The sequence below is a fragment of the Mandrillus leucophaeus genome, unplaced genomic scaffold (assembly GCF_000951045.1).
Source record: "Mandrillus leucophaeus isolate KB7577 unplaced genomic scaffold, Mleu.le_1.0 Scaffold59, whole genome shotgun sequence".
Classification (NCBI taxonomy): Eukaryota; Metazoa; Chordata; class Mammalia; order Primates; family Cercopithecidae; genus Mandrillus; species Mandrillus leucophaeus.
In genome coordinates this window covers 1,682,009-1,700,430 of record NW_012106363.1, presented here as the reverse complement: position 1 = coordinate 1,700,430, position 18,422 = coordinate 1,682,009, and the positions used below count along the sequence as shown (strand labels likewise).

The 18,422-nt window shown below is 38.6% G+C and overlaps 1 protein-coding gene across 2 annotated transcripts in view; it reads right to left on the bottom strand.

Moving 5' to 3' along the window:
- Positions 1 to 18,422, bottom strand: part of CA10 (carbonic anhydrase X) — a 537,715-nt gene that overhangs the window by 313,559 nt on the left and 205,734 nt on the right. The gene's annotated exons all lie outside the window — the stretch shown is intronic.

Here is an 18,422-nt window from a genome sequence, read left to right as displayed (position 1 = left end):
TCAACACTGTGTCATCAACCTAATGTACCTGTAGATAAAGAATTGGTGTTCATTTGATAGCTAGAAAAATGACATCGAGAGCTAAGCACAAATACTCAAAGGAAACCATCCACTCATTTTCAGTGTCACATTAAAACATCTATTAGAATAAATTTCTGTAGCAGTTTCCAGTTCTATTTCTATTTAAGAAAGTTTTCAGGGCAAGGGTGGGAAGCCAGCCTACTAATTTTATATCAGTGAAGATCAAAACTATACTTTCAGCCTTTCCCTGCCTCTCTCAGTACTTCCATTGAGTCTCTGGATCCATGTGTCCTTCAAATTCCCCTGAGATTATATGACCATTCATTCATTCACCCATAGTACACGCAGTGAATTCCTATTTTGCATCACACCCTGGGTTAGGGTGAATCTCGAGGAAGGCAGGTAAGCACAAGAATAACGAACACACTGGGGAGGTTCACTAGTGTGAGGTTGAGTATGTTACGAGACTCTGGATGAGGGGAAGCCAACCCTGCCATGGTAGAGGGGAGGCAGGGAGTGACTCCTGGAGAAGATGAGCCTAACAATCACATTAGCTTTCTTAAATGAATCTGTCCTCTCAGAAACTCAAGTTTAATTAAACTCAAATTGAATAAAGCCTTTAACTTACAGTAGCCATCATTCTTGCCTATAGCATAGATGGAGAAAACTAAGGCAAAAGAGGAGTTTGGCAGACACTTGCCAAAGATACTCAAATTCTATGACTCTCTTATTTGTTATAGGCAACTGTAACAGACATGGGAGGAGAACTAAAAATAAGTTCCTTGGCCTAGACAAACACTTCAACATCAAAATAAGATGGGTCTCATTTTAAAATATGACAAATATCTAATTTGGTTTCATCCATGCCCACAAGCCTCTGGTAGACCATTTCCTTTAGTTTAAGGAGTTTGAATTGGCTTTTCAGTCATTAATGACTTTCAAAATGGTAGCAATGGCCTGAGTTACAGAGGGAGAAAGAGAAGGAGGAGGAAGAGGAGAAATATTGACACATGTGCATGTGCTTCCTCGGCACTGTCATTTCTTATCATTGCTTAAAATATGTTATCATTACAAGTTATTCCACCTTTAGAAGGTACCATATCCTAGAAAGACTACAATATTTAAGAAAGTTCTTACATTATGAATGCACTTATATTATAAATATAAACTTGTCTTTCCTACTCTTTTAAAAAAAACACTGACTTGATCTTGTATTTATTTATCCCTCAATCATCTCAAATTATGAAAATAAAACCTTCATTAGGGCATCTTCCTAGCAGTCTTTCTCAGTAACCCACACACAAGTGGCAAATGTGAGCATGCCAGGGATACAGTCATGGCACGTCCACAAGTGAACTGAGTGGCCCTTGGTAAGTCATGTGTCCCTTGGACCTGACTCATTCTTCATGGTTCCTGTGGTAGGCCGAATAACAGCTCCCCACCAATGATGTTTACATCTTAATACTCAGAACCTGTGAATATACTAGCTTAGATGGTAAAGGGTATTTTGCAGATGTAATTAAGGGTCTTGGGATGGAGAGATTATCTATGATTATCTGGGTGGGCCCAATGTAATCACAAAAGTCCTTATAAGAGAAAGGTAGGAGGGTCAGAGATATAGAGTAAAGATATATGGATGGAAACAGAGACCTGCCAGGAGAGAAGATAATACTCTGCTGACTTTGAAGATACAGGAAGGGGACATGAACCAAGGAATGCAGGTGGCCTCTAGAAGCTGGAAAAGGCAAGACAATGGATTCTCCACCTAGAGCCTCCTGCTGTAAGGAATACAGGCCTGCTGATACCATGATGTTTAACCCCTTGAGAATATATATATGCCTATATATATATACATACATATACATATACTTTTGACCTCCAGAAACAGAAGATAAATGTCTGCTGTTTTATGCTGTGCAGTTGTGATAATTTGTTATAGCACTAATAGAAAAGTAATACAGCACCTCTTTACCTTTAAAACTCTGTGAGACAATAACCTCTTTGACAATGAAGACATCTATGATGCTTGCGGGGCTCTCCCTAGAAGGCAGCTGCATAATTAAAGTAGTTACAGCTGGTGCACATTGCATTTCATCTACTCCCATGAAAAGCATTAACAAAAATAATTCCAAATACATAAATGGATTGTAAGACTGCTATTATGTGGCAACATGGGTGGGCAGCTGCTGCTGTACTTCACTAATAAATGTCATGCCCAAAAAGTACCCCCACAAAAACACAAACAGCAAAAACTTTATGCGAACATCTGCCTTCTCTTTTATTGGGCATGGAATTCTTTATGACAAACAGTTTCAGGGTTTTATATCCCCACTTCACAATCAAAGCCTGTGTCTCTGATGCTAATCACCTGCTCAGCCAATCAAGGAACAACGGAGAAACACTCTCCCCTGCCCAGCTGTGTCTCTCATTGGATCCAGTCCTGAACGGGTATCTAAGTTTATTTACCCCTGGATTGCTGATTTTAAATCAGCTATGAATAGCTTTTCAGAAATAGAAGCCACCTTAGAGTTTGTCTGACTTAAATTCATTACATGGATTTAAGGCCATACAGGTAAGGAGTAAAGTCCTCCACTCTAGGTCACACAGCCAGGTAAAGGCGAGGAAGGACAGAGTAAAGAACAGAACTCAAGATTTCCAGTGCTACTGAGCCTCTGCTGCTCTAAACCCCTTCTTTTCCAGCAGGCTCTATACATGAGCAGATCATTGCAGGAAATTTCAGTTAATTGTTGCCAAGACCCCTGTAAGACTTTTGCCATCATTTCTCTTTTGGTAAATCAAGAGTAACGTTAGTGCCAATTTTCCAGTTAAAATAAATTTCAAGTGCAAAGGTTGGAATCAAACTGCTTTGAAAGTCAACTATTCTGAATACACTTAGGATTTTAAAGTAGCCATACAACCCATGGGGTAATATACACAGAATGACCTGGGTGTGAAAATACTTCAATTCAGGCAATGTGTTTGGGTCCCATCTGCAGGCCTCTGAGGAGACCTGATGGGGATGATTGCACACAAAGAGCTGCTCCAGGGATAGTTTCTGGGGTCAGCTGCACCGAGTAAGGTTTTAGTGCAGATAAAAATGAGAAGTCTTTGCTGTTAGAAGCAGTGTTAAGTGTTGGGACAGTAATTAAGGTATTGAAGCTAGTCCAGGGAACTCAAGCGCCAAATGGACCAGACTAGGTCTGCAAATGTGGCGTAATCTAGATTCTAGGGAAATGGTTTAGAATGAAGGCTGTGAAAACAGAGGGGCATGAAGTGCCCGTGCCTATTGGGGCATAGGAGTCAGATGGCTCACTTTACATGCAGAGCAAGAATGAGTGTATGAATGAAGGCTTCAGTATTTAGAGTGAGAAACTCGCCCTGTGGGTTTGCACAGAACTCTCACTTATATCCAAGGTTCTGACACTTAACTACCCTTCATAGTGTTATCCTTCAGGAGTAAAAGTGGCTTATATAATGATGTCACCTTTAGGAATAAAAGTGACCTTTAGGAGTAAAAGTGACTTATATAATGCTGTGGCAGGCACTGCTTCTATTTCCAAGCTAAGAGAAATATTGTTGAATTCTTTCTCTTAGTTTCCATGGCTATCCTCCCAAATCAGATTTTTAAACTTTTATTTTTAAAGTGTCCATTATCATGGCTTATTAGCTAATGCTGTGTCTTTTGTTTACTTGATCAATACAACTTATTGTTGACAGAAAATGTAAATAAAGCAAAATAAAGAATCACTCTAATTAATGGACAACCAGTCTGATGATGTTTGAATTCCATCATCCCTGGCATCCTTGTTGTACAATCTTCTAATTTACATATAAACTAGAACACAAAACAGACCTGAACATTTTTGCAAATTAATTTTCACACAGCCTAAACCATGGAACTTAACTGCTGCATCACAGCGATGTGTTATCTTGCCAAAATATTTCCCAATGGCACTACTGCCATTCTTATCATAAATTACAAATCCCAAACGTTCTCTTGGCTCTGGGTCCAGTGAGTTATGAAAGATGCTCAGGGACTCTGTGATTTCAACTGCTTAAATCATGCGCCTTGGCAAACCCAAAGCAAAACTTCTCAGCTGCTTGTTCAGACCCATGAAATAAAAAAGCTCCAGCTGTTTAATAACACACCTTGGCAATGTCCAGACAAAAACAACAAAGTTTTCACCAAAAACAAATAGGTCAGAAGAGCAAGGAACCAGAGGAATCAAGTCCGATAAGGGAGTTAAAACTGGCCTTGATGACATCTTTGTCCTAGAGAAGGTGTTACAAAGTTAGATTAAGCTTTTAAGCATCTTCCTTATTCATTTGTCCTGAGCCAGCAGAATTTGCTGTTGTGGGCAGGATGTTAGGCACTTGGAATTAATTTATACAGCTTATGTGAATTTGCTAAGTCCTATGGCAACAAGATAAATTCAATTCAAAAGCATTTACTGACAGCCTCTGATGTGCCAGGCATTAGGATTGGCACTGAAAGTTGATGCAACAAATCTTTACTGAGGACCTACTATGTGTCAGGCACTGCCATCAGTTCTGGGAAGTCAATTATGAATGAGAGATATGGTTCCTATTCTCATGAATCTTGCAGGCTAGTGGGAAATATGGGAGACAAACAAGTTTCTATATGTCTATCTGTGTAAAGTTTTTGGTAAGCATGTTGTGGGAGACAAGATGGTAATGGATCATAGCTTAAAGCATGTATGGGAGAGAAAACCTAGGTAGCATGGTCAAGGGAGGTCTCTCTAGAAAGGTCAGCTGGTAGACTCTGGAAGGACTGGAAAAGTTGCTTTTATACAGAGGCAGGAGAAAGGATGTCCAAGGCAGAGCAAAAGAGAGCAGTCTTGGCAGAGAAGAGCTGGATGTGTTCAGGAACTGAGAGGAAGTCAGTTGACTTAAGCCTGATGAACCAGATGAGAAGAGCGAAATGAGATGGTGCTGGCTGGGTAGACCAGGAACAGATGGTTCAGGGCTCTGCAGGCCACACTAAGGAGTTTGGATTTTACTCCAAATTAATAGAAAGCCACTGAGAGTTTAGCAGGGAAGTACCATGGTCTGATTTTTGAATTAAAGGCAGGTATCTGCCTCATGTGGAACACAGCCAACAGCAAGCTTGACTATCCTTGGAGTAGTTTGAATGGGAAAAGAATTTGTTCCGAAGCAACAGCTGGGGACATAGGTTTTTACATGAATTTAATCCTATTGCTTTGGGTGTGTTTAAATTGTATCTCAAAGGCAGAACTAATTGAATGTTTTAAAAATTATTCTCTTCAAAATATGTGCCAATAAAATTGTGTTTTCCTAGGATCCAACTAGTGCTTTACAAACCATTCTTTGAAGCAAGGAATATTTTCATGAAGACACTCAGCTAAAGCAATCTTTTCTCGTTTTCAAGCTATAAACTAAGTCCCCTACTTTTCGGTCAAGGAAAAGCAAATGAAAGTTGGGAAAATGAACACTGGCATAAAACATATCTATAGTGAATTCAGTCCTACAAATAAAGCCTTCCACTTCGATATAGCAATCTCTACTTTGGGGTTATAAAGCATATGAATACATTTTAAATAAGAACTCATATCTTTCCCTTGCTCTTCTCCTCACCAATCCTGATTTACTGTCTCTTCCTCTCTTCTCAACAGTAATAAATCTCCACTTTGAGCCATTATTAATGAGCAAGTTTAAAATATCCACTGCTGCAGGCTTTTGGTCCCTTTCTGATTTCAGATTTATTTCATAGATGGAATTGGCCTTAAAGTTAACCCCCTTGCTGATGAATTCTTCCTCCATTGCAGGGCCTCCGACTCATAGCACATGGAGGGTCCTTAACTAGGGCTGCCCATTGTTAAAGGTAATTTCTCCCATTGAGAACTAGGGCTGTCACTTGGGAACCTCTAAGGAATTGCATATATTCTATTTAACCCATAATCATTAATTTGTGCATTCATCTAAAAAATTAATGGACTGTATCTAATGAACCAGGGATAGAAAGATAAATCAAAATGTTCCCACTCTTCAGGACACTCAGTATGGTGGGAAGATAGGCAAGCTAACAAATAGTTATAACAAAATATGATAAGTGTTATAATAAAGGTATGTGTATATTAAGGCTTAAATTAATTCAGAGCAAGAAGCAAGCTGACCTGGCTGTTTTCTCAAGTGCTAAGGCAAGCCTTACTAGTAGAGAGTGCATTGTTTTAATCCTATTGCTTTGGTTGTGTTTTTAATCTTGTAGCTAGTTAAAACATTGAAGCATTTCCTCAAACAGAGATATACTAGTCCTAACAACTAAGATGGATTATCACCAGAATACAAACTATTATACAGGGAAAATTTAAGCCACTGCATCTTCTGACTTCTCCAATATTTCTCCCATACAGCTATTATTCTATGGGGGAAAGATCAGTAGTACCATGTCCTTACCACAGAACCAAAAGAAGGTGGCTAAATTATTAGGTGGCTTCATTCTCTGTCTGTAAAAACGAGGATGACAGCTACTTCACAGAGTTGTTGGGAAGATTGTGAGAATGTATTTATAAATGGTCTAGCATAATGTTGGCTCTATAATAAGGATTTAAAACATTGGAGAAGGGGTTGAGTGAGGAGGGGGAACAGCATGAACCACACTGTGATTCCAACACTGTGGCATTCTCAGGGCAGAGACAGATGAGGGTGAAGGATCCAGGCAGAAGGGTACAGGGAGGCAGCTTTCAGATGCCCACCCAACCCAGCCTGGTTTCAGAACAGGGCGCTCTGATGGGAGTCTAGGTCAGAGGATTAGTTGCTTAATTCCATACTTTCAATCAGCCATGTGCATTTATTTCTTAGATCCATAGCTCTCAGTGTCTGGATAAATGGAGGCAGTGAGCAGCGATGTGGATCATCCAAGAGGGTTTTTAACGCCAAATAAAAATGATTTTAATGTAGCTTTTGGAAGTTGTCAGATTATTTATTTGTGCAGCAGCAGCTTCATCTTTCTTCCTGTTGGTGCTTGGTTCCAAGTGGTCACTGGCTTGATCCCAGAAAACACATCACTGAAGGTAAAGAGAAAGGAAGAGGAGGGTTTCTCTTTTGCTGATCACTCCGTTTAACAAGCTCTGTGCTAGGAACTTGACACATCTTATCTTGCTCAATCCTCCTCAATATTGTTATTTTACAGGTGAGGAAAATAATACTCAAAGACGTGAGATGGCTTTCTAAGGTCACCTGGCCAAGTAGGTTAGGGAACTAGAATTTGAGATCAGTTTATTTCTTTAAAACAAACAAAAAAACAAAAACAAAAACAAAAAACAAACAAAGTAATGCACACATGGTAACATGTCAAACGATCCACAGGTATATAAAGCAAGAGGTAATCATCTCTTCCTCCTTCCAGTGAGGCCCTGAGGAAACCAGTATGAAAGTGTATTAGGCATCATTCAATATCTTTTAGTATGCTCCTACAAACACACATACAGATATATATATATATATTTTTTCTTTGAGAGGTTCTTTTCTAAAAAAGAAATATTTTTATAAAAAGTAACATTATGCCATGGATGTCCCTCCATGTCCATACTAATAGAGCTACTCTTTCTTGTGTAAAGCTGCAGAACTTCTACAGTTTGAATGCACTTCACTTTTCTCAATCATTCCCTAGATGAAAGACATTAAAGTTATTTCCATCTTACCTTACCATGAAAATCAATGCCGCAATAAATGGCCTCAGAGACATTCTTTTTCATACTAGTGCTTCCATTTCAGTAGGAAAGATTCCTAAAGGTAGTATTGTTCAGTCAAGGTATGCACATGCTTTATTTTAATAGATGCTGTCAAATTAGTCTCAAAGATACTGGTAGTGACGGTGATGAATATTTACTCTCCTATCGGCAATGTGTGATGTGTCCATTTCCCCTCAATCTCCATAGTATTGAATGTTATTTATTATTTATTTTTAGCAATCTATAGGAAAAAATGGTATCTCACTGATTGAATTTGCATTTTCCAGTTACTAGAAATATTTCTAGCATATCTTATATGCTCATTGATTATTTGCATTTATCTTCTGATCATATTCTTCACATATTTTTCTCCGGGTTATGTTTTTCATTTCAACTTTAGCTGTCATGTGAATTATGGAGATACTGACCTTTTGTGATATGGTATAAATATTTTCTCCTAGCCTCTTATCTAGCTTTTAAACCTTGTTTTTTTGGTATTTTGCTATATAAGGATTTTATCATTTTGTATGCTTGGATTTGTTCAGAATTTTCTTTATAAGGTTTCTGAGTTTTCGCTCTCATTTAAGATGGCCTTTACAACTACAGGTTATATATATGTTTTCCTTAAATTTTTATAAAATATTTTTATTGTTACACTTTTTACAATTTGATTAAAATATATACCAGTGATTAATATCTGTATATGCTATGAGACAGAAGTCTAACATTTTTCCCAGGTAAAAAGTAAATAGTGCCAGCATTATTTATTAAACAAACCATCTTTCACCATCAAACTGAATGCCCCTTTGATCATAGATTAAGTTTCCATATGTACTGGATTTGCTTCTGGTCTTTCTAGATTGTTTCATCTATTTGTGTATTCTTGTGTAAGTGCATGCTGTTTTGAGTGTAGTAACATTTATGGTAATTTATATGACAAAGCTTCCTGATCAAAAAGACGCTGCTCTTCCCCTGCCACCACTATGGGACCATAAACACCCAAGCTCTAGGGAAATCTGGAGTTAGGACTAGTGATCCTAGGAACCCTTATGCTGTTGGAGCATTCTTGGGGGCACAAGACTGTCAGAGGTTATCTGGCTCCTCCTCATGTCTTCAGGTAGTTATGTACTTCAGTCATACTTGATAGAGGACAGTGCCTGCCCCTTTCTTCAAAAAGCCCTCAAGGGAAAATTTACTCTTTTAATCACCTTGGAGGTAGACCTTACTATTACCCTGATTCTCACCAGTCTTATAGGAATCTGAGACATAGAGATGTCAAACTAACTTGTTCAAGATAAACAAAAAACACCCTGGTAAGTGGTGAAGTCAAAATTCAAAACTCAGGTTATTCTGGCTCTAGATTCCTTGTTCTTATAACTCCTGTGCTATACTTCCTTCCTAACCTGGTGCCCTGACTTAAGCCAAACATGTTTTCTCTTGAGCCTTAGTCTCCTCCTTTGTAAAATCAGGGTCATAAGAGGACACACTTTGCTGAATATCTTTGTCCACCAAAGTGATAGTGAAAACTCAAAACAACAAAATTAGCAATGGCCATCATAGCCAATTCTATTTACTCACCAAGTCATGGAGTATGCCATTGGTGGGAAACCAGAAAGAAGGTAGATTTACATCAAATTCTACATAATTGCAGTCCCCAAAGATGGGTACTAGTTTTCCCATTTTATAGATAGGAAACTGAGGCTCAACAAGTTGAGTAATTTATCCAAGGATATTCAGCCAGTGCACAGCTGAGCTGGTGATTTGAATCCAGGTCTAAAATTCCTATTCTCATTCTGTTCTCATCCATTCCTCAGACCCAGCACAGAATTAAGATGAATTAAGCTGCCATCATTGTTTCCTCCTCAATATTTTGCTTTCTGAGAATTAAGGCTCCTGAATCAGGTGACTTGTTCTTGTGAGAACCCAGGGGAAGGCATAAAAGACAGTCTGGTTTATGTAGGCATTAAGCTCTTGTGTGCCTGTATCAGGTTTAAGATTTAGTCTAACAGTTGTATTAAGCATTATCAGGTTACATTTGGCTGGCAATTTTTCTTGCCCCTGGTAATTATGGGTGCTTCAGATAAAACCTGAAATTAGTTGATTGAAGCTGGGAATTAAAACCACAAAGAGAGGAATGTCTCAATGTATGACAATAAACCAGCCCATTAATTATTTCCACCTACTCAACTCTGAAGAAAACGACCAGGCTGATGCCTCTGGATAATCACATGACCTACTTGATGTTTCTACAAAAGCTGAATCTTCTTGACTTTCAGAAGCAAATACCAGTAATGTCGAAACCAGCAGGGACATGAGAATTAAATGCCAGATAAAATAATACGACCACTGAAAATAGGTGATCTTCTTCAGCCTTTGTACATTCTGAAAGTTCACCAAAACAGTATCAGGTGATGTTTTCCTACAAATTCAAACATCTGGTGAAGCACTTCTAAAATCCTGCAAAACATCTGGATATCTTGGAATACACTATCCTTTATCTATTTTAGCATATAAACATCTCACTGTCCCTCTATCCCTTTAACACTCACTCACTCTGTATGTATATGCAAAATTATACCCTTACACATATGTCAAAAGTAGGTGAATAATGAAGGGTACAGTAGAATTGCAAACACTATCACCTATTAGTAACTGTATATGGAGGTCAGTTGAACTTAGCCTTAGAGCCCATTGCAACAGTGGATACCTCAGTTTTTGCAATTTCTTATTGTCTTCACATTTGTGTAATTCTACAGAAACCTCCAACTGTTCATCTGTCTTGAGGTTTATGTGGATGTAGGGTATTTTCTTTATTATTTACACAAATAACAGGGCTTATTTATCTTCATGAGATATCAGGAAAAATAACCTTCATGCTGCCACCGAGTCTTGGAGCCCAAACACAACACAATTGGTCACCAAAGATGGCACGAAACCACATATATGATCTGTTGGTGTTTTAATGATTTTGCACTGGGATTCATTGTCTAATAAATGTGTGACGTATTTTTTATTGAGGTGCTAGATTTTGCTTCTATGATATAGTGTCTTGACCAACACATTTCACTTGTCCTCTTAACTTTCCTGTTAGACTTTTGTATAATCACCCTTCCTATTAGCCAGGAAGGAAATCTTGCAGGCCTTTTGCAAATGACGTGAGAGCTTGGCAGACAAGGAAGAACCAAGACTAACAACTGGGCTAGGTCCATGGTCCACAACAGAATTTAGTGCACAGCAATATAAGGATGAGATTACTCTAGACTTGTGTTCCCTTAGAGCCCTGGAGTTCTGATTTGATGCCACTGTGATGTTGCCAGTTTCCATTCCAATACTTGACACAATGTAGATATGCAACAACTACTTATTGAATGGGTGGATGGATGAATGGATAGATGCATGAGAGAGGGCAGGACCAAGTGTCTGCTTTGCATACCATTTTCCCTCCCGTCCTTGTCATACTATGATCTTACAATACAATTTGTAGAATGAGTGGAGAATTATTCTACTTCAATACCTCCAACAACACAATATGCTCATGCTTACTTTTGTGCATTTGCTTTAATTATTCTTTCTACTTTCTACAGCCCCTAGTCAAATTCTATACCTCTTAGCATCCCTAATTTAAATCCCAATCCCTGCATTACATCATCCTTTACTATTGAAATCATCACTCTGGATTTCTAGAGAAGCTGGTTAGGTGCTAGAGGATTCCTACTTAATTATGCATGGTTATGTTGTTCACTGTTTTAAAAATGCATTTCCTAAGTATATGCAAGTTCTTCAAGATCAGGAACTCTGATATGGCACAAGACCTAATTACAGGGCCTGGGCTTATAAAAGGTGACTGACCAAAAGTAAATATCTCTAAAGGGTTTTTAAAGAAAATCTCTTGTATTCAAAATAACACTAGCAGAAAAATAGATTTAGTGACTTTCTGGCACTCCTCACCACCCTGTACCCAAACGCATGCCCAGCCTTTCAGGGCTCCTGGCAGTTCCACTAACAAGCCTTTGCCTGCAGTGGCTGCATTGCCTGGAGCATCCTTCCTTACTTTCCTATGCATAGAGTATATTCTCATTCTTCAAGGTGCAGGTCAATGACTCCTCTAAGCAGGTTTTCCCATCTTCCATTCCCTCTGTTCCAGACTCTTTCCAGTGGAGTCATATGCCCTTGTGATCTTTGGGCATTTCTCTAATACTCACTATGTTGTAAGTTTGTACATGCCTGCCTCCTCAACTAGGATAAACATTTCTTGAAAACAGAGACTTCCATCTCTCATCATTCCAAAGACAAGTGTCCAGTATTGGTAGATCCACAGGCAATGGTGTTTAAATAAAAACAAAAAGAGAGATAAAAGTTAGTAAAAACCTGATATATACTAGTGGAAGATGAGGCAAATGATGGGAATGGGGAGGGCAGTCATTTTACTGGGCATGTACTTGTGATAGGCCCAGTGCTAGGCATTTACTCAGGATGACTATTTATTACCCTGTAACCCTCCCCAGATGAAGTGGTAGATAAGGCTTGATTCCAGAAACACGGTGTTGTTTATCCATGTTGTAAAGTATGAATACCAGATACAGTGGGGATTTGACCACATTCTTGGTAAGGCAGAAGTCCAAAGTTGGGATACCAAATTGAACAGGAAAAGAAAGAGTGATTCAAGATGCAAAACTAAAGGAAGAAAGTAGATTAGTAAGGAGATTTGCAGTGGTCAGTGGGAAAGGGAATAGAAGAAGTTTATGAGTTAGACTATAAACAGAGAAGCATTTTACTCATTTCTATGTTCATGAGCATGGTATGCTCCGAGCTTTCAGAAGTATAGCCCTATGGCAAACATTTGATCCATCCTTGTACCAATCATGAAAAACAGGTTTAAGACTGTGTCCAATAATCAAGTTGGAAGAAGAAGTAGTAAAATGGTACCACCTCAAGAGACCTTGACACTGGTCAATATGACTTTAGAACATAAAAGAATGTACACCTGTCCTTAGGTTTCATTTTTAAAGATGCTTCTCATTTCCACAGACTACTGTACAAAGATTCAATGATGAATGAATGTAGATGTGCTTTGTCAGTTGTTATACATTTTTGGTTTCTAATTATTCATATTTACATTGCAATATGCATACAAATGAGCAGCACTCTCTTGGTCAGTTGGGTCTCTGTATTTCAGTACAATTTTTGCTGCCTAGACAGGACCACAGCTCAAGTTAATGTACTAAAACACAAGGAACATATTTATGTTGTCATACTTACTTAAATATATGGCATAAATATTGGCTTCTTCCTTTACTGTTGCTTCCCAAGGTGCTTAACAAACCCTACTCCAACCTGAAGGCTCCCTAGGAGATCCCCAATAATCCAGCAAAAGAAATTCATGCTGATCTAAGCTAAGCTTTTTTCAAGAAACTAATCAAGCATAGAAAACTCTCTCAAATCAATGGCTCCAGACATTAAAGTTCAACATTTTTGTGTGTTATGTGTGAAACAGTGAGAGTACGAAGTTTTCTCAGTATAGCTGGAAGTGCTGCTCTGGTTTTCACTGAGAACTCAAACTGCCCTGAGGAAACACCAGTTCATGGTGACAAGACATGAAAAGAACATTTGAGTTTTAAAGGCCATGATGCCTAAGACAGTCACAAGGACTGCTCAGAAATTAGATCAGCAGTGAACACATTCTAAGAAGCTTCCTCTGTAAGCAGCCTAAGCGTTAGCTCCAGATTCATCATAAGACTACCCTTTCTGCCCTTTTCTATTTGTTTATTTATTTATTACTTATTTTTGCATTGAGAAATCTGGCTGAATCAGCAGAGCTCTAATTTTTGTATTACTTTATGGTTTATAAAGCACGTTCTCAAAACATAAAGGTTTCACTACTACCTTATACAATAGTGCATGATTTCATTTGGCAGTTCAACAAAAGCCCCTTGTATAAAGTCCAAGTCACCAAATGAGATTGTACACCTTCTTTTCTCAGAAGGAGGCAACTTTTTAAATTTCTTTTTGTTCTAAAGAGCAGGAAGCAAAATCCAAATCTAGAAGCAATCAGAAGTGATGCATTACTGATAACTGTAAATATATACTAATGAAGGCTTAGTGTAGTGATAAAGCACTAATTTCAGGGCTTAGCAAGACTATGAGCATAAGAGGCATTGGCTAATACTAGTTCAGCGAGGAAACAAGGGAATAGACTAATGTTGACAAAGAAAGGGAAACAAGGAATAATGGTTAAAGGGTCAAAGGTCTTTGCAGGATGCCATAAACAGAGCTGGTCTAGTGCTGTGGTTAAATGGTTAATGTTTATTAAATACTAAACCCATTCTAGGCCCCATTCTAAGTGTTTGACATATGTATTAACTCTTTTAATCCTAACAACACTCCTGGAATGTAGGTATAGTTACCATTCTCATTTTAGAGTTGAGAAAACGGAGACACAAGAAGATTTGAAGCAAATTTCCGAAGTATTACAGCTAGAAAGTATTTAAAGCAAGGCAGTCCGGCTCCAGAGCCTATACACCTTAACTACTATGTGATCCTATATTGTTTTAATTTGTGATTTTTAGGATACACAACAATTGAATGGAGTGCTTGTTGCAAGCGCAATCTGGGACTCAAACCAGAGACTGATTAAATAAGTCTATGGTGGGATCCGGAGATTTGCATTATTTAACAAGCAGCCCAGGTGCTTCCCATGCAGTTGTCCATAGGTCATGATAATAGGAGAAACCAGCAGATGAAATTAACATTTATTGGAAGAAAGCGGGTTTTTCTTGGCTTTACAAGGTCAGCAACATGACCTTAACAATGACAGGCCTAAAAGGAAAAATATGTCGACTAAAGGGTCGATAAGGAAATATGGAACAGAGAAACAAACATTCAAATTTTGCCTCCTGCCCTGCCCCTTGAGAGAGGTACAGAACAGTATCTCTTGGTGGGGTTAGTAAAATTTCACTGGGACCTACCATTGCTCTCAATTTTGTCCACCTTTTGTTCTAATTCTTTGTCCACCAAACAACCTTTGGATAAAGGTTACCGAGTGTTCTAATCCCAAGAAAGAAAAAGAATGTCTTAGATGGCAGACATGAATAGTTCTGTAATAGAAAGGGGATTTCCCAATTCCCACATTACAAAATGAACTGTCATAATGGTTTATTCATCATCCTGTGCTATTTTAATGATCACCAGTCAGCCCTAAGGTCCTAATCAGTGAATATACCAGGACTATCCTGTTTCTGGAATTAAGAATCTGCTTATCAGATATGGGGCCATGAAGTTTTAACCAGTATGTGGCCCCCAACAGGCACTGCCAGCAACCTGACCCTGCTTCTCAATGACCTACCTCTGCAGGCTACCCCCGCCTTACGGGAAGGGAGTCTGCAACTTATCATCACGTTAGAAACAACAAGCTGCATTTAAAAACCAAAAATGATTTATGCACAAACACATTAACCAGAACATAATTTAGCACAATGAAACACTGAAAACAATCTAAACGTGCAACAGTAATAGGGGAATGGTTTAGCAAATTAGGTATACTTACATAAAGAATATTGGTGCCATCATTAACATAAATTTTAACAATACAGCAAATTTTTATATATAGTCTCAAATATATAAAACAATGTGCACTGGGGGGACAAAAAGATAACCAAAATGCGGATAGACGTTATCTCTGGATAGTGAAATTACAGGTAAATATTAACATGTATGTATATTCCAAGCTATTTACAATGAGCAGGTAGTACTTTCACAATTAAAACATTTGAAAAATAAGACTGCTTATTTGGGTCAAATTTTAACACTACGGAGAACTATATTCTGTTAAACCAATTAACTTTCTTATCACATCTCTTTTCATTAGCAAGGAAATGATAAAGAGACTCCACTTCCCTGTACCCTCTTTCTGAATTTCTGGGTCAACTGGGATGATCCGGGTAGACCCAGGAATAAAATGCAGGTGGTATGCCCTCCCCTTGTAGGAAAGGAGAGAAAGGGCAGTCACACTTAGCAATTGTCAAAAAGTAGACCTGGGAGACCTCTCTATACCGAGCAAGAATTCCTCCTTTTCATCCCTGCCCTTGGACAGGAGAAGCTAACAGGGATTTAGTTAATTGGCTGGTTTTCTTCCTAATTGGCTGATGAATCCATTCCAATCTCAAGAAAAGTTGCAGAGGAGGAAACAAATAACAGGAGGGCTCAGCTGCCGATTGATGTTTTAGAGACTGCATTTTATGTGTCAGGAGGTCTGAGGTGCTGGAGCTCAGAGTATTAGCTTTCCTGGAGACTGGGGGCTCCATCAAAGGTGGGGTAAATATCCCTGCTGGGACACCACAGGCTTTCCTGTCTCGTTGAAGAAAAACTGAAAATGATGGCACACATTCAATTTTGTCACCTAATGCTAAATTCAGATTAAAAATCAATACAGACTCAGTCTGGGGTAGGGACAGAAGACTCTGTGGGGCTGAGGCTCTTGCATTATGTGGGCCTTCTGAAGGTGCCAGGTAAGCCCATGTCAGCTGAGTTTGCTCTTTCTTTTCCCACATCAGTCAGTTCTACCAGTTAACAGGGGGATTAGCAACCTCATTTCTTGGGACTGTCATCAAAGTATCAGAATAAAACCACTTAGTAGAGCTAGCCTTCTGCAAAATGTTGAGGTGGGCTAAATTGGTCTTCCATATATTTTCACCTGCCTTTTAAGCCTCCTCCCCCTTGATTCCCTTTATCAGGTAGTCTATTTCCATTTCTCACTCCCTTTCAGTCTCTCTCTCCTTCTCCCCATACAAGATTACACCTCTCACAGTCACACAGCCTGAACGGCTGATTGGTACTTACGTTCAGATATAAGGAAAAACACACTTAGGAAAGGTGGGGATGATGATTGAAATTTGTGCTAGATAAGAAATTCAGGCCAGGTGAGGGCTATGACCAAACCATCCTAAAAAGATCACAGGAAATCTTGTCATTTGTCACAACATGGATGAACCTAGGGGGTGAGGCATATTAACTAAAGCAAGCCAGGCACAGAAAGCAAATACTGCATTATCTCACTCACATGTGGATTCTAAAATAGTTGAACTCACAGAATCAGAGAACAGAATAGTAGTTACTAGGTGCTGGGACAAGAGGAGCAACTGGGGAGATGTTGGTCAAAGGAAATAAAATTTCAGTTAGGTGGAATAAGTTCCAGAAATCTATTGTATTAACACGGTAATTATAGTTAAAAACAATGTATTGTCTACTTGGAAATTGCTAAGAACAGATTTTAAGTGTTTTCACCACAAAAAACTAAATGTGTGAGGTAAGACATATGTTAATGAACTTGATTTAGTTTAACTACTTCAACCTACTGATCAGATGCTTGTAGTATCTCTGGGGATTAAGAACAGTCAATGGCTCCTCATTGCCCCTGGTACATTGAGCCTCCTTTAGTCTGGCTTTCGGTGCCCTGTGCTGTCTGGCAGCAATCCACCCCATGGGGCTTGTCTTCTGTGGCTCCTCATCTTGGCTTCTGACTGGATGGGAGTCTGACATTTCCAGTGTGTCTTAGTGCTTTCCTTTCTCCATCACACCATGTCCCTCACCTGGCATGCCTACTCATTCAAATCCTACTCATTTTCCAAGGTTGGACTCAAGTATTGTTTCCTTTGAGGATTTTCCTCAATGCTCCTTACATTAAGTGGTACTTTCTTCTTCCTCTAAAATTCTGTTGTATCCAATGTCTCTCTTACACCGTTTGTAATATGTCTTATAACAATAGCAGAAACCATGTTTTTGCATCTTAATATTCCTTGTAGCTTATAGTATGATAATGAAATAAACATTGTTTGATGAATGAATGAGAAGTGAATTTTTGAGGTACCCTGAACACAAATTGAGTGAATGCTACTACACCACACAGATGGACCTTTCTCTTATGCTTGTTTACTTGCTCTGGCTCTCATATATTTGCACATTTCTGTCAGTGAGCACAATTTGAGTATCTAAATTGAAAAATAAAATATTGATAAGCAGAGAGAAAAACAGTAAAAACAAAAATATGATGAATGCTTCTATTGTCTCAGAAATGACAGAATTTTTTTACTTGGTCTTTATAATGTAATTATTCAAGTATTTCTGTATGTAGAATCCACCTTGTTCTTTAGAGGCCCTCGGGCACGTTTTACAATGCGACATCTTGATTTTAGAATGCATCTTCATGTGCAAAAAAAAAAAAAAAAGGCCAAAGACCTTGTTTAGACTTTCTGAGTCACCTTTATTTGTGTGCTGTAAAAGACTGGTAGGAGCAGCCCAAATGGCTACAGTGAATGGGAGAGCCTCATAAAATCTGACAAAGGTTCACATACCTGGGGTTTGTAAACAGAGCATATGTTCTTGTCAGTGTAGACGTGACCTTGCCGGTCTCTTTGCAGACTATATTAGGGCTGTGCAAATATTTCTACTCAATTGTAAAGGCACATTATACTCAGCGAAATTATTCTCCCAGCAAACAGACAGATGTTTAACTTCACTTTAATATAACACTATAATCTGAATTCTTAATGTGAGACAGGGGTCTTGTTGGAGCTAGGGTAAAACTACACATGCAAAGTTTTAACAATGCAGCACTTTGTAGCATCGATTAAGTCATTACCTCTTTCTGACTAAAACTTTCTGCTCCTTCTTTCAAGCCCCTCTTGTAGCATCATG